This window comes from Eublepharis macularius, chromosome 5, assembly GCF_028583425.1.
Source record: "Eublepharis macularius isolate TG4126 chromosome 5, MPM_Emac_v1.0, whole genome shotgun sequence".
Classification (NCBI taxonomy): domain Eukaryota; kingdom Metazoa; phylum Chordata; class Lepidosauria; order Squamata; family Eublepharidae; genus Eublepharis; species Eublepharis macularius.
In genome coordinates, this window is record NC_072794.1 from 10,455,131 (window position 1) to 10,471,430 (window position 16,300).

The window sequence follows — 16,300 nt, forward strand, 5'->3', positions numbered from 1 at the left end:
ACAGACGGCAACTCTGAGAGAATGTCCAGCACAATAAAAAGACTCAGAGCAGAACCACAAGTGACAAAAGGCACAGATTGGACACTTGTCAGCTTTGCTCAAGTTTTGATGGGAAATGTAGGCATCCTGGTCTTGCAGCTTCGCTCTCTGACTGCTGTCCAATGGACTTTTCAACCGTCACTTGTCCAACATTCCGCCAAGCTGCCTACATTTCCCATCAAAACTTGAGGGAAGCAGACAAGTGTCCAACCTGTGCCTTTTGTCACTTGTGGTTCTGCTCTCAGAATCAAGGGCGACTCACCTCCCCTATTACACATATATAATATTTTAGGAATTCTTGTAAGAGCAACCTAGCAAGGAAATTAAACCCTGGTCTCTGCGACTGGGTACAAGTTCTTCCCCTGCTCGATCTCACCCCCATCATTATTATTACCGTTGTTGATGATGTCATTGGTGATGTCGCTTCTCAAACATAACCACCTCCAATCTTTGTGTACCTCAGGAAATCCCAAAAGGGTTCTATAATTGGAGGAAGAAGGTCTTTAAATCGGCCTGTGCAGATGGTTTCCAACCACTAGGTCATGTTCCCCATTTTGGCTTCTTCTATAGCTGCCTCTTGCATCAACTAAAATTATTCGCCAGCTTTGGTAAGCTAAGGATCACCACCGTTTCCTGCTGCTCTCCACCTTGCAAGGGAGCTGTATTCCGATCACTGCTGGGCCAAAACCTGGCATTTATATTTTCATATGGCTGTTTGTTTCCACCTCTGGTGCATCTTGAAATTTGTTTGGATTCAGCCTTAATGTGGTCTGCCATACTGCCAGCTCTCCAAAGCTGCCGCTTTTGCGGCTTTTCCATTATATCCTCTCTTTCTCTCTTCCTTCCTTTCAGCATTAAACCTTGAGCCTGATAAGCTTGAACACTAGTTGGTGTTATTTCGGTTGGCCCGCTATATTTTTTTTAAATCACTCTCTTTATTGTGTAGGAGGAGAAAATGAAACTTTTTTCCCCCTGCAGAAGTGTAATAAATAGCTAACTTTACTAAGCTACGCTCTTCCTTGGGGGGCTGATTATCGGCAAGCCGCTGTGGCATGGTGTGTTTCTAACAAGCCCCTAAGGAGGTGGCGGCCTAGAGCCTTTGGGATTTTGCAAACTGACCAAACCCGAGGCGAAGAGATGGGCTGAACTCCGAGCTTACCTAATGGCGTCAGCATACCTGCAGGGCATCGAGCCGTTCAATATTCTCCTGCACTTGATTCCTTTTTAGTAATGGCCCTCAGCATTACGCAAATGAATTAAATGGCTTAATCAACCCTTAACACACACACACACACCACAAGCCAGCAGGAATGTTTTCTGGCTCTTGACTCTTTGGCAACTTCCTCCCTCCTGGTATTGCGCCATTGCAGGACAGCAAATCTTTTCTCTGCTGATTACTTTTGAAGATTGTTGTTTCCCTTCCTTGTGTGCGCAGACATGTGCATAGCTGGTTTGTTTTTAAGTGGGTGGAGAAAACTAGTCTAGCTGACCAGGTTGCCAACCTGCCGGAGGAGCCTCATGATCTCCTGTGTTTACAACTAGAGATGAGCATGATCGGAATCACGATGTGAAAACCCCCCCGATAATGGCGTTTGCGCCATCGGGACTCAGCTAATCGGTTCCGTCCACAGCAACCGATCCAGTGTTCGGGGGGGGGGGGTTGATTGGGGGGGCCATCGTGATCTAATCGGAGAGCCAGACACTCAGGCGCAAATAATCTATTCCCCTAGCAATGGAGCCAGGGGAATGCCTGAGCTGTTTGCCCTCCTTCAGTCACTCTGGAAAACCGAATGGAAGCCCAGCTTTCCTTGATTAGCAGGCTTCCTTCCAAACACGGAGCAGCAACCCAGGGGAGGGAGGGGGAAGGGGGTATTCTGAAGCCATGGGCACAAAGTTTTTTTGCTTTTTAAAAAAATGGGGCTTTGTAGGAGGAATTGGGTGTTTTTCTGTCTGTCACTCTCTGCAAAAGCCAGCGCAGGTGGCTGGGAGCCGCCCGCACCGTTCGTCTTTCCCCAGGACCAGGGACGGATCTACGGTTGCCAGCACCCAGGGCAACCGTAGTCAGGCTCTGGCGCGCGTGCACACGTGTGCGTGCACTCCTGGGTCACCCCCCCCCCCGCCCACGCAGCAACCCGGCTGCCCCATTGCACTGCGGAGCTGGCGGCAGCACGAGTGGCTCGGAGGCTGCCCGCGCAGTTCGCCTGCCCCGCAAGACAAGCCGGCCGCCCCTTGTCCTGGGGGAAGGCAAAAGGCAGCGCGGGAGGCTGGGAGGCCGCCTGCGCTGTTCACCTTTCCCCAGGACAAGGGGCGCATGGGCAAGCCGGCCGCCCCTTCTCTTGTGGGGCAGGTGAATGGCGCGGGCAGCCTCCAAGCCACTCGCGCTGCTGCCAGCTCCGCAACGCACTGGCACAGCCGGCTTGCTGCGTGGGCAGGGGGGGCGACCTGTTAGCGCGCGCGCACACAAGAGCCTGGGCGCTGGCAAGCGTAGATCCGGCCCTGGTGTGAATGTCCCCTCCCTGAGGGGAGGCGGCTCATTGCCGGGTTAAACCCCCCCCTGCTCTAAGTGTGTGTGTGTGTGTGTGTGTGTGAATGTCCCCTCCCTCCCTGAGGGGAGGCGGCTCATCGCCGCCTCCCCGTGCCCGCCGGGCCTGGTGACCACTGTCACCAACCACCGTTCCTATATTGCTGGAAACAGCGGAGCGCCCTCCCGCTTTGACCTCCCTGATTCCCGATTCTGGATCGGAAACGGGACTTGATCGGTTAGAATCAGTGACCTGGGCTTGGCGGCAGCCTGGATCCACCACGAACAGCTTGATCGGTATTTTTCTTTGCATCGTGCCCACCTCTATTTACAACCAATCGCCAGAACTGAAGAGCTCAGTTCCCCTGGAGAAAACGGTTGCTTTGGAGGGGGGACTCTATGACATTATACCCCGCTGGCATCCCCCTTCCTCAAACCCAGCCCTCTTCAGACCCCATCCCCAAATCTACTGGAATTTCCCAATCAGAATTGGCAACTGTAAACATGAAGGTGTTGAGTTAAGGTGTTGACTAGTTTATGCAGAGAGGTAGATTGCTTCAGAACAGGAGGTTCCATTTTGCAATCCCAGCTAATAGCCATTGATAGACCTCTCCTTCTCCATAAATTTGCTTAAACCCCTCTTAAATATTTTATTTAAATATTTATTTAAATATTTATTAAAAATTTGACTCAAGACAGCTCACTAATTCAATTTTAAAATGTACCAAAGGCATTAAAATCCCAAATCAGCCCCTCGCCCCCCTAAAACCATTTCCCCTTTAACCAGTGGCCCTCACCACATCCAGTGGCAGCAAGTTCCACAAGTTAATTCGGCATTGCATGTGTAAAGAAAAACAAATTTGGCCCCGAATGTGAATTCTTATTCCCTTATTTTCTGGAAAGGGGTACTGAGACCAAGTTGCCAGATACCTCAAGAATTACGGGGCTTTCTGTAACAACTTAGTTTCTTTTTAAATCCCTCAAGCCCATCTGCCCAACTTTTTTCCCATTACAGAAAAATTTTCACCACAGCACAGATTGCTTCCCACTACATGGGAGAAAGAGGAAGAGGGTGAAGTTGGGGTATGAAGTCTGGTTTGTTTTTAGCTCTTCCCTTTCCTTCCCAAGTACAAGAACCCCAGTACAAGAATTCTACTACGTGATCAAGTGGAGCGCAAGTGAATGGCAAGTGAACAGGGAGGAATACACGTGAGTCTGTTCACTTGCCAGGCAAGTGTCATTCCTCACTTTTAGCTTGGCCCTAAGCAAACCCCAAGAACTTTGACAGTTCCCATGTCCTTATTTATAGTTCGAGTTCCTCGCTCGTGAATCCATCCACAAATGTTGATTATACTAAAAAAGCTCTGTGCCCCAGAATGAACTTTCGGGAAGTGACGCCACTACACCAGCTGCAGGAGCACTCTCGCACTCAGCGCAGGGCAGATTTGGCCCACTTGGAGCCCAAATAGGCCCCAGCGGAAGCGTCAGAATGCTCCTGTGACGTCGCTAAGCCCCCCGCTAAGCCCCCCCCGAAACAAGCATGCCACGCATGTTCCTGAGGTGCCTGCTGGTGGCGGGCAACCTCCGGGGGCGGGGGGCTCACCACTTCCTGCTGATCCACCTAAGGGCAAGGGGGCAAATCTCTGGGAGTTTGCCTGCCACCAGCAGGCACCTGGGGACCCTATATAATGTGCCTTTCAAGGAACATAGATTGTTCCCTGGGGCCAAGCCTGATTCTGAGCACCAAAAACTTCAAAGTGAGAGCTCCTATTGTACTGATGCGCTGTGGTGAATGGGGGCAGCTGCGTCCTTTCTGCATCCAAAAACAAGCTTTATGGAGATGTCAGGCTGGGAAAAGCTTATTTGGGGATTCAGGGCTTTTCAAGTAACATCGATATTTGTGGTTGGATTTGCAACACGGGAGCACAGCCCTGTGAGTAGAGAACTGGGAACCAACTTCCCTCCTTGAACTCTGAGGCGTGCAGAGGTCTTATCTGGCAACAACCAAGTGAGGGCACACATAGAGTCCCTTGGGCTCACAAGATGTAAGACTTGTGCACTCCACCTATGCAATGTCATTTGCAGAGAACATATATTGCAAAGAACGCCTGTTATTTCAGGCTGAAAAAACTCACCACATTTATTGTTTAGAGAACAAAGACAACTTTGGGCAGGGGGAAGAGAATGTGATAGAAAAGTGGAAAGATCTCTGTCTCCCCACCCCTCCACCCCCATTATATCAGAGCTTTGTACTTCCTAATGGGACAGAAGAGTATAGAACTCGCTGCTACAAAATGCAAGCATAAGCTCAGAGCCAAGCTACAAGTGATGCCTGACACAGGTTGGACACTGGTCTGCTTCCCTCAAGTTTTGATGGGAAATGTAGGCATCCTGGTCTTGCAGCTGTAATGGAGAGCCAAGCTGTAAAACCAGGACGCCTACATTTCCCATCAAAACTTGAGGGGAGCTGACAAGCGTCCAACCTGTGTCAGGCGTCACTTGTAGCTTGGCTCTAAGTCTGGCTTTTTAAAAAGGGGGATTAGACACATTCCTGGAGGATACTGAAACAGAACCTCCATTTTCTCATCCAGCCAAGCTCTCTTTTTATTTCTTCAATTGTATAATGACGCCTTTTGCTGATCCCCAGAATGGACACAAGCGGAGCAAAGGAGGCCAAAATGGTCTTTTAGGAACCTTGACCTTCTCTACCCACAAAGGGTTTTGTTTTTCTTGCCATGCCCAAGAGCAGTTGGGAGGATGGCAAAAGTGTTTGCCTCCAAAATAGGACTAATGAGTAGGTAGCATCCATCCACTCCTTGTTTAGACAATATAGCTGGTACACTTGGGGCACCTGTGGGCAAAGTCTGCACGTACTTGATGGCAAACGGCGAGAAGCCAAGATAGTGTAGCTCAAATCCCTGCTGAGCTATGAGTTCAAATCCCGGCTTAGCCATGAAGCTCCTCAGAGGACCAATTGCTCTCTCTCTCTCAGTCGAGTCTGCCTCATAGGGGTGTTGTGAGGAATGAAATTTTTATTTTTATTTATTCAATTTATATACCGCCCATCCCCAGGGGCTCTGGGCGGTGAACAGTTAAAATCGATAAAAACAAAAACTAAAATCAATATACAAATAATAAAACAAATTAACAAGGTGCAGTGGTGGGGAGAAGAGGAAGAGCTATGTACACCACCCCAAGCTTTTTGGAAGAAGAGCAGATATAGAAAACTAAAATTTTGTCCTCTACTGATACAAATCGTGTGCAAGAAAGGCCTGAATATAAACATAGGTGAACAGAGCGTTCGCTTGTCAGGATACCTGAGAGGTCTAAGGCACTACATTCAGGTTGCAGTCTCTACTGCATGCAGGGGTTTGAATCCCACTTCTGGAAATATTCGGGTTTTGTATAAAACTGGTCAGGGAACTCTCTTTCAAGGCTCTGGAAATGAAATGTATCAAGCTGTAATAAGTGCAGGGCTTTTTTTCAGCGGGAACGCGGTGGAACGGAGTTCCGGCACCTCTTGAAAATGGTCACATGGCTGGTGGCCCCGCCCCCTGATCTCCAGACAGAGGGGAGTTGAGATTGCCCTCCGCACCATGTGGCGCAGAGGGCCATCTCAACTCCCCTCTGTCTGGAGATCAGGGGGCGTGGCTACCAGCCATGTGACCATTTTCTCCAAGGGCAACCCACGGAGTTCCACCACCTTTTTGCCCAGGAAAAAAGCCCTGAATAAGCGTACACTTTCTCTGCATGTTCAGTAACTTCGCTCACTGGAGGAACACTCTAACCTTCCAGGACATCCTGTTGCTGACCGAAAAGCAGCAGTTCTCCTGCAGAGGAATTTCAAAGGGGGATTAGAAAGAGAGACTGCTGAATTGCAACTGATAACGAAACTCAAGACAATGAATCCATCTGGATTGAATCAGGATCTAGGCTTCTTGTCTCATTACCAATACTGATTTCTCCACACTCACCACCCCTCTGCATACCCCACCCTATCCAATCACGCCTGCAATTGTCATTCACCGGCTATTATCATTTGGCATCTGAAATCACTCCACTCGCCAAGATATAAGGACAGATGGACTCACATTCTGGCTGTATCTGAAGAAGTGAGCTGTGACTCACAAATGCTAATACCATACCCTACCACAAATTGTTAGAGCTAAAGAAGTGAGCTGTGACTCATGCAAGTTCAGAACCTACCACAATTTTTTTTAGTCTTATAGGTGCTACTGGACTCTTGCTCTTTTCTACTGCTACAGACAGACTAGCATGGCTGCCCGTCTTAATCTGGCTAAAACGCATTACAGAAAAACTCTGCAACACCCTTTAATGTCAAGGTCAAGCTAAAGGAGAGGCCAGGAGAAGGTCCATTCAAATGGCCAGTGACACAATAAACAGAGCTTCACGAGCTTGCTGGGGGACGGAAGGGATTCCCTTGCAGCCATCCACTGCCTCTATTGGCTGCATGGCTGGCTCCTTCCCTCCTTCTGTCCAATCCAGAATCTGGTATGAAAAGGAGGCAATAGCTGTTTTCACACTGCTTACCAGCCAGGGGACATCACACCAAGATCCTGGAATGACAGCGTCTTCCTGGTGCGATTTTGCGCAAGAATGTTCTTGCACGAAATCGTGCCAGGAAGACACTGTTGTTCCAGGAGCTCGGCGCAACGTTCCGTGGCCGGTAAGCAGTGTGAAAATGGCCAATATTATACCAGCAATGGCTATAGTTATGCTTTACTGCAGAACTTTAATCGCTCCAGCCCTAAGACAACTAGAAGACCAAGTGGTGTGAACATGGTGGTTGGTGTGCCAGACTTGAATTGGGGAGACCCAGATTCAAACCCCCAACGTGCTGTAGACTTCTCATGCTCTCCCGGCCTAACCCACCTCACAGGGTTGTGGTAAGGATAAAATGGAAGTGGGAGAACTAAGTATACATCTTCAAGTTCTTAGAGGTTTGTGGATAGATTCTGATTGAAAGAAAGAAGTGGGAAAAGCTGAGGAAAGGTTTAGGTGGATAGCTGTGTCAGTCTGCAGTAAAACGGCAGGACTTCACAGAATCACCGAGTTGGAAGGGGCCATACAGACCTTCTAGTCCAACCCCCTGCCCAATGCAGGATGAGCCTAAAGCATCTCTGACAAATATTCATCCAGCCTCTTCTTGAAAACTGCCAGTGAAGGGGAGCTCACCACCTCCCTAGGCAGCTGATTCCACCTTTGAACTACTCTGACCGTGAAAATTTTTTCCCCTAATATCCAGCCGGTACCTTTGTGCATGTAATTTAAGCCCAGAGTCCTACCCTCTGCTGCCAACTGGAACAGCTCCTTGCCCTCCTCCAAATGACAGCCTTTCAAATATTTAAAGAGAGCAATCATGTTCCCCCTCAACCTCCTCTTCTCCAAACTAAACATTCCCAAGGCCCTCAGCCTTTCCTCGTAGGGCTCAGTCTCCAGACCCCTGAACATCCTCGTCGCTCTCTTCTGCACCCTCTCAATGTCCACATCCTTTTTGTATTGAGGCCTCCAGAACTGCACATAGTACTCCAGGTGCAGCCTGACCAAGGCAGTATAGAGAGGGGCTATGACCTCCTGCGATTTCGATGCAATGGCCCTTTTGATACAACCCAAGACTGAGTTTGCCTTTTTTGCCACCGCATCACACTGACTGCTCATATTTAGTTTACAGTCCACTCTTGCCCCAAGATCTCTTTCGCATATACTACTGGCCAGAAGTGTATCCCCCATCCTGTATTTGTGCTTCACATTTTTGTGGCCCAGATGTAATACCATGCACTTATCTAGGTTGAACTGCATCCTGTTCACAACCGCCCACTTCTCCAGAGTATTCAGGTCTTCTTGGGTGTTTGCCACTCCTCCCAATTTGGTATCATCAGCAAACTTAATGAGTAGCCCCTTTACCTCTTCATCCAGAACATTGATAAAAATATTGAAAAGTACCGGGCCCAAAACCGAGCCCTGTGGCACCCCACTGGACACCTCCCTCCAATCTGATGAAATGCCATTTACCACCACTCTTTGGGTGCGGTCCTCTAACCAGTTCGCTATCCACCAAACTGTCCTATAGTCCAGTCCACAGTTTTCCAGTTTACCCATTAGAATGTCATGGGGAACCTTATCAAAAGCTTTATTGAAATCCAGGTAAATTACATTGAGAGAGTTCCCACGATCCAGTAAGCTTGCCACTCGATCAAAGAAGGAAACCAGGTTGGTCTGGCAAGATCTGTTGGGGACAAAACCATGTTGACTTCCCCGGATCACTAAGCGGTCCTTCAGATGCTTACAGATTGATCCCTTTAAAATCTGCTCTAACATCTTCCCAGCAACAGAAGTCAGACTGACTGGCCTGTAGTTTCCCAGGTCATCCTTCTTCCCTTTCTTAAAGATTGGGATAACATTTGCTCTTCTCCAATCTTGTGGCACATCCCCAGTCCTCCAGGAGGCCTTGAAGATGATGGACAGAGGCTCTGCAAGTCCTCTAGAAAGTTCTTTGAGCACTCTTGGGTGCGCACCATCTGGCCCAGGGGATTTGTATTCATCTAGTGCAGCCAGGTGCCTCTCCACAACCTCTCTGTCAATGTCAACTAGCCCCACCTCAGTCAATGTCAACTAGCCACTGGATATGAGTCCAGTGATACTTTAGAGACCAACAATTTTTTTCACGGAATGAGCTTTTGAGAGTCTGAACTTCATACATGCATCTGAATAAGGGAGCTCTGACTCCTGAAAGTTTACACCTTGACAGTGGCGTAGTATGGGGGGAACCAGAGGGGCAGCCGCCCTGGGCACAAAATCATTAGGGGTTGCCAGCTGCTGAGGAGAGCCTGCACCGTGTTTGTGGGAGCTGGGAGGACACCCATGCCGCTGCTGGTTGAGGAACGTGCCAAGCAGGCGGAGGTGGCGTGAGCAGCTGTGGTGAGTGGCTGCAGCGGAAGGGTAAGGGACAGTGTCAGGATGTCAGTTCTCTAGCCAGAGCAACACCATATTAACTCTTGTTATAATCAGTAGTTTTCCAGTTTTCCTCCCTCTAGGCCCAGATGTCATCCAGGCCATTCATACCCATTGGAGTGAAGAGTCTTATCTATCCAGCCCAGCCAATGACCTTGATTTAGCAAAGTTAAATTGGGGACCGGACTGCCAAATAGCGTAAGAAAGGATGTCTCCCAATATGTGGCTTCCTGCCCTACTTGCATAATGGCAAAACCATGAAGGGGGAAAGCCCCGGGACTATTGCAGCTATTAGAAACCCCCTCCCGGCCTTGGGTTGTCATTTCTATGGACTTTATCACCGATCTACCTCCCTCTAAAGGTTGCACCTGCATTCTAGTGGTAGTAGACCTGTTCTCCAAACAAGCACATTTCATCCCCTGCACAACCGTGCCTACGGCAAAGAAACTCGCCGGTCTGTTTATGAAACACATTGTAAGAATACATTCTTTTCCTTCCAAGGTGATATCGGATCAGGGAGTACAATTTGTTACCAACTTCTGGCTGGAGCTCCTACAAGTAGTGGGGATTGAGCAAAGAATAAGCTCCGTCTATCATCCCGAGAGCGACGGACAATCGGAAAGAACTAATCAAGTCTTAGGACAATTTCTCAGATGTTATATTAATTTCCAACAGGACAATTGGACACAATTTCTTCATTTTGCCGAGTACGCTTATAACAACTCGGTCCACAGTTCAACCGGAGAATCACCCTTCAAAATTGTGTATGGATATGAGGGTTTAGCCTTCCCCAATGAAACCAGCCCAAAATCCAAGAAATCTGGGGATCTGGGAGAGTGGTGGACCTCCCTCACCGAGCAATGGACTGAAATCCAAAAGACTTTAAACAAAGGCAAAGCGGATTATAAAAGTATGCCGATCGCCATCGTGTGGAGCAATGGAAATTACACCCAGGAGACAAAGTATATGTTTCTACCAAGAGCTTCAAAACGGAACAACACGGAAAATTTAGGACTAAAGTATCTGGGACCCTTCCCAATCAAGAGAGTAATCAATGACGTGACTGTGGAATTAGAACTACCCAAAAACCTTCGTCAGGTCCACTCCACCTTTCATGTCAGTCTCCTCAAGAAGGCACCCCCTCCAGATGAATGGCATCCTGAAAAAGCGGTGCCCCACCCTACCCTCGTGGATGGCCAGATACATTATGAAATAGAGGAGATTTTGGACTCAAAACGGAGGCACAACAAGATCTTTCACCTAGTCAGGTGGAAAGACTTTGAGGAGGGGTACAGAGAGTGGGTAGAAGCCTCCAATGTGAACACCCCAAAACTGATAGCTAAATTTCACAGAAAGTATCCTGAGAAACCGGGACTTGAGGGGTGAGGGAGGATCTTAAGGGGGGCAGAATGTCAGGATGTCAGTTCTCTAGCCAGAGCAACACCATATTAACTCTTTTTATAATCAGTAGTTTTCCAGTTTTCCTCCCTCTAGACCCAGATGTTGACCAGGCCGTTCATACTCATGGGAGTGAAGAGTCTTATCTATCCAGCCCAGCCAACTACCTTGATGTCCTCGTCTTCTCAGGCCTTTGCAGACAGGACTAGGGGGGAGGCTGGGAATGGGTGTTTGAAGTATTGTAACTCTCGTTTTACATGCCATTCTCAACAAAGCTTGCGTTCAGCCAGGGGCCTCTCCAGCCCTTGGATTGTGGACACCTGTATCCTGAGCATAGTCTTTTTGAACCAAGAGACCTTGTGCTTCTTGCAGAAGGGGGGGAGACAAACTCGTGATAACTGGGATTCCATAGTCTGACAGATGGGGAGCTGTGTGGCTCCAAATCGCAGGAGCACTCCTGGGGGATGAGAGGCTGCGGTGGAGGGGTAAGGGATGGAGAGGTGAGTGGCCCTGAAACAGGGGAGCGCTCATGGGGGGCAACCACACCCTGTGCAATGCCATCACTTCCCAAAGTGACGTTATTGCGTGGGGACCTGGGAGCGCACACATTCTTTGCACACATGTGTGGTGCCACAGGCACCACCTCCTGCCGGGAGTTGCCCTGTGCACTCGCAACCCACGCTATGCTGCTGCACCTTGAAAATCTTGTTGGTCTCTAAGCTGAGGAAACATTGGCATGACTTTGCTGAGCTGTCACTCATCAACCAGGGGATTAAACCAAATAAAACATTACAGCTCTGACGTACTGGCACTAGCTTTGATTTCTGACAATATGCAGCCTTCAGTGAATTTGGGATACCTGGCAAGGTCTGAGTTTGTTGCCAGCTCTACTTCAGACCCTGTGGGGCAAACCCAGGAGATTTCGCTGCTCCAAATTACAACACGAGCAGATAGGCCTTCTGTACGGTCAAGAGAGCAAGTCAGAAAAGACCCAAGAATACAAGCTGAGCTCATAGAAACAAGAGAGCTAAGAGGTATATATACCCTGCCTAGATAGCCCAGGTGAGCCTGATCTCGTCAGATCTCAGAAGCTAAGCTGGGTCAGCCTTGGTTAGTAATTGGATGGGAGACCTCCAAAGCAGACCAGGGTAGCAGAGGCAAGCCACCTCTGTTAGTCTCTTGCCATGGAAACCCCACGAGAGGTCACCATAAGTCAACTCTGACTTGAGGGCACTCTCCCCCATCAAGAGGTGTATGTAGGAGCAACCTTCAGTGTGGGAGGATGGCTGTCACTGGGTGCCTAAAAGAGCTTTCCTCAATACCTGCTGATCTGCTATGGCTTTCATAGAGCTGCCGAAGGCCGAATCTGAGATCTCACACATGCAAAACAGATGCTGAGCTTTTGGGCCTCCCCATCTTTTCTCCGGATTGTGGGCAGGGTGGGAGGGGCCGTGTTTCAGAGCTTCTACTTTGCATGCAGAAGGCTCCATGTAATTTCCTGGTATTGGGAAAACCCTTTCTCTGCTTTGGACCTCAGAGAGGCAATATACAGCTAGATGGTGGGAGGGTAGAAGTTAAGAGATCTCTCAGCTTCTCAAGACACCAGAGATCAGCTCCAGAACGATAGCATCTTCCTGGCGCGATTTCTAATGTCATCACACACATGGCGTGATGATGTCAGAAATCGTGCCAGGAAGACGCTATCGTTCCGGCTGTTTAGCACTATGCCAGGACGTGTGGATTCAACCTCTATGGCATGCTAAGCTCCCTTATTTCCCTAAACTCTACCCTCCCCAGGTTCTGTCCCCAAATCTCCAGGAATCCCCTAACCTAATGCTGCAATCCCTAGTAAAAGGCAGGGCTTTTTTTCAGCTGGAACACCATGGAACAGAGTTCCGGCACCTCTTGAAAATGGTCACATGGCTGGTGGCCCCGCCCCCTGATCTCCAGACAGAGGGGAGTTGAGATGGCCCTCCGCGCCGCTGCAGTGCAGAGGGCAATCTAAACTCCCCTCTGTCTGGAGATCAGGGGGCGGGGCCACCAGCCATGTGACCATTTTTAATTGGTGCTGGAACTCCGTTCCACCGCATTCCCACTGAAAAAAAGCCCTGAGCAGGAAACATTACCAAATATATAAAACTGGCTACAAAGTAACAGAACTAAAAAAAAAAAAACAGTAATCAAACTACAGAACAGGGAGTTAAGGGTTTATCTTCAAAGATCCAGAGGAGTTAGCCGTGTTAGTCTGTAGTAGCAAAATCAAAAAGAGTCCAGTAGCACCTTTAAGACTAACCAATTTTATTGTAGCATAAGCTTTCGAGAATCAAGTTCTCTTCGTCAGATGCATGATGTACCATGCATCCGACGAAGAGAACTTGATTCTCGAAAGCTTATGCTACAATAAAATTGGTTAGTCTTAAAGGTGCTACTGGACTCTTAAGGGTTTATCTTGTGAACTAGAGCTTTATTTTAAAAACATTAGTACAATTATATTCTATAGCAACATTGTCACTACCAATGTTACATTAATATTAATAAATGAAATGTATTAATAATAGTTCATAGACAATTGTATTAATATATTATTAATACGGTGATTTTTATGGGACACAATCACCGAACTAACTTTCTAAAAATATTTTTAACACAGCTGTCGATGAGTGTGTCAATGTTCCTTAACGACAGAATTGTCTTTTTCACTCATGTTTTGAGAAAAACAAGCATAGCTTTCAAACATTTCCAACAGAGGCCACGGGAATTTTTTAAAAAGCCAAGTACAAAGACTTCTGCATGCAAATATGATCCCCCCCCTCCCACCACTGCCAAACACCCACCCCTGGCATGGCACACATACCACCGTACACCATTCTTGCATTCTGTTATCTATGCCAATGACATTTTCTTGCCTTTTCAAAGCACTGGACAGACATCAAAGCCAAGCCTTGGCTAGCTCTGGTCTGCCTACCTGATTCTTCACATTGTTTTTTTTAAAAAAAGAAATTATTTCCTTCAACCATCCTACAATTCCTTTCTCCTTGAAGGAGTTATAAAGAAAGGCCATAAGACAGAGCCCCGTGGAAGAGGGAATTCTCCTTGAAGGAGTTATAAAGAAAGGCCATAAGACAGAGCCCCGTGGAAGAGGGAATTACTGTGAGAGCAAAGATACTGGATCATACCAACAGCACATTTCCCTCCCCCCACCCCACAAGAATCCATCCAGATCTGTCCATAAGCCAGCAAGCAGGGCATAAAGGCAGCAGTCTCATTCCCTGTGAGCCCCTGCGACGTTTGACAATAAGTGGTAGACTGCCTCTAAACATGGAGGTTCCACTGAGCTATCAGCCAGTGATAGACTTAGCCCCCCTCCTCCCATAAAGTGCATAAGGATTTCTTTGCTGGATCACACCAAAAGCACCTCCTGACCCAGCATTCTGATGCCGAAAGCATGCAAGCAGGAAATGATGACAATTGACTTCCCCTGTTGCTTGTTTCCGGCATTCAGCAATCGGAGCAAGAAGGTTCCAGTGAGCTTCCAGAGCCTATAGCCACTGATACCCAACACCAGAAACACTTTGCTGAATTAGACGGACTAATCCAGTGTGATACCCAGTGTGGTGTAGTGGCTTGAGTGGCAGACCACTATCGGGGACAGCCAGGTTTGAGTCCCTACTCTGCCAATGGAAACTCAGTGAGTGACTTTGGGCAGCTCTCAGACTAACCCACCTCACAGGGTTGTTGTGAGAAAAAATGGAGGCAAGGAGAATGATGTAAGCTGCCTTGGGTTCCTATTGAGGAGGAAAGCAGGGTATCAGTGAGGTAAAATGATTTAAAAATAATCCATCTTTTTGTTTCCAAACGGAGATGTCTGTGTGCCTCCTGGGAGTTCATACACAGGATGCGGTTACAGCTGTCCCTTGCTGAAGAAAGCAGGCGCAGGCAACGGGAGAGAGGCCCTTCCTGAGACTTCCGCCTCTGCAAAAGGCTCTTGGCCTCTTGCTCCTTTTACAGCTGAACAACTCTAGCAGATCCACTGGCCTCTCCCATTTTATCCCTCCCTGCCTCCAAGGAGCTTGGAGGTGTGGGTACGTGGCTTGCCATTCCAGCCTCACAACAACCCTACGAGGTAGGTTAAGGTGAAAGAGGGGACAATTGGCCCAACATCATCTGCTGAGCTTCATAAGAATCCAAACTCAGGTCTCCTAGTCTAACCACTGCACCACACTAGCTGTCCACCACAGCTGCATCTTGCCTTCCCTTCTTTGAAGCTGAGGATAGGAAACACAGGCTCTTCCCCTCCACAACCCCTCTGTTTCCTCCTCACAACACCCCTGGGATGCAGGCCAGACTGAGAAAGACTGGCTGTCCCTGGGCCACCTTGGCAAACTCCTGAACCAGGTAGAGATCACATTGTGGAGGGAGGGAGGGACGGAGGGAGGGACAGGCAGACAGACTGATCCACCGAGTGACCAGGAGGGAAACTAAGGCACGAGGAAAGGACAAGGTGCTGTTAAATATGACAGTCAAGGATATATCCATCACTCCTTATCTTTGCCTCTTTCTTCCCACCCCATCGTCAAACTTGACATCGCCTTCTCCTCGGGGCAGAGACCTGGTACTACCCTCTCCGCTGATGTTGCAGGGCATAAGGCACAGCCCCTGGGGGCGTGTTTAGAAGACCCCCCTTATCCCCCCACCCTGCGACTCGAGTCAGCATAGTAAGAAGAAAAACGTGCAGGCGCTCTAAAACGTACAAACTGGAATGGAAAAGAAGGGAATGGAAAAGAAAGATGAACGAAGAATGATAGACTGATGAACGGATGGATGGACGGGCGGATGCATAGATGGATGGGCTCACAGGCAGACCTGTGCAAACGACCCTCCTCCTCTCCTCCCTGCGTCTCACCTGGGACCCCTCACTTTTCCCCTCAACGCCCCCGCGGCTCACCGGGGCGGGCACTGGCTGGCATCGCCAGGTGCCCGCGCCCCCCTCGGCTCTTGGAGGGAAGGCGCCTTCGCCTCGCTCTCCCCAAGGGCTCACCGGGGACGGATTTGCGAGGCAAAGGCGCGGAGCGAGTCCCTAGCAACCAGGAGGTGAAGCCTTCCTTACCCGCCGGGGATCGGCGCCGATGCCCTCTTCCAGGGACTCGGGAAACCTCCGGTGGCCTGGAGCCTTGGCAGAGAGGCAACGGCGATGCCCTGGCATGGGAGGCTCTTAAGCAGCGGTGGCGAGGGCTTGGCAGTGCCACACCCCACCCCCCGGCCTGCCTCTCTCCCTCTCCTGGAAGCGCTCCCTTGGCATGCCCTGCGCCACTCGCTCGCTCACCTATCCCCGAAGGCGCCCAGGTGTGCGTCAAGGGAGGGCACTCCCCC

General features: G+C 49.2%; 1 protein-coding gene across 1 annotated transcript in view; it reads right to left on the reverse strand.

Annotated features, from left to right (window-relative positions):
- The window catches only part of ATP8B3 (ATPase phospholipid transporting 8B3), a 96,370-nt gene extending 80,272 nt beyond the window's left edge, over positions 1 to 16,098 (reverse strand). Inside the window, exon 1 of the mRNA XM_054979660.1 lies at positions 16,038 to 16,098. The gene's annotated coding sequence lies outside the window, so the exon portion shown is untranslated. The remainder of the gene's footprint in view (positions 1 to 16,037) is intronic.
- Between the last annotated feature and the right edge of the window lie 202 nt (positions 16,099 to 16,300).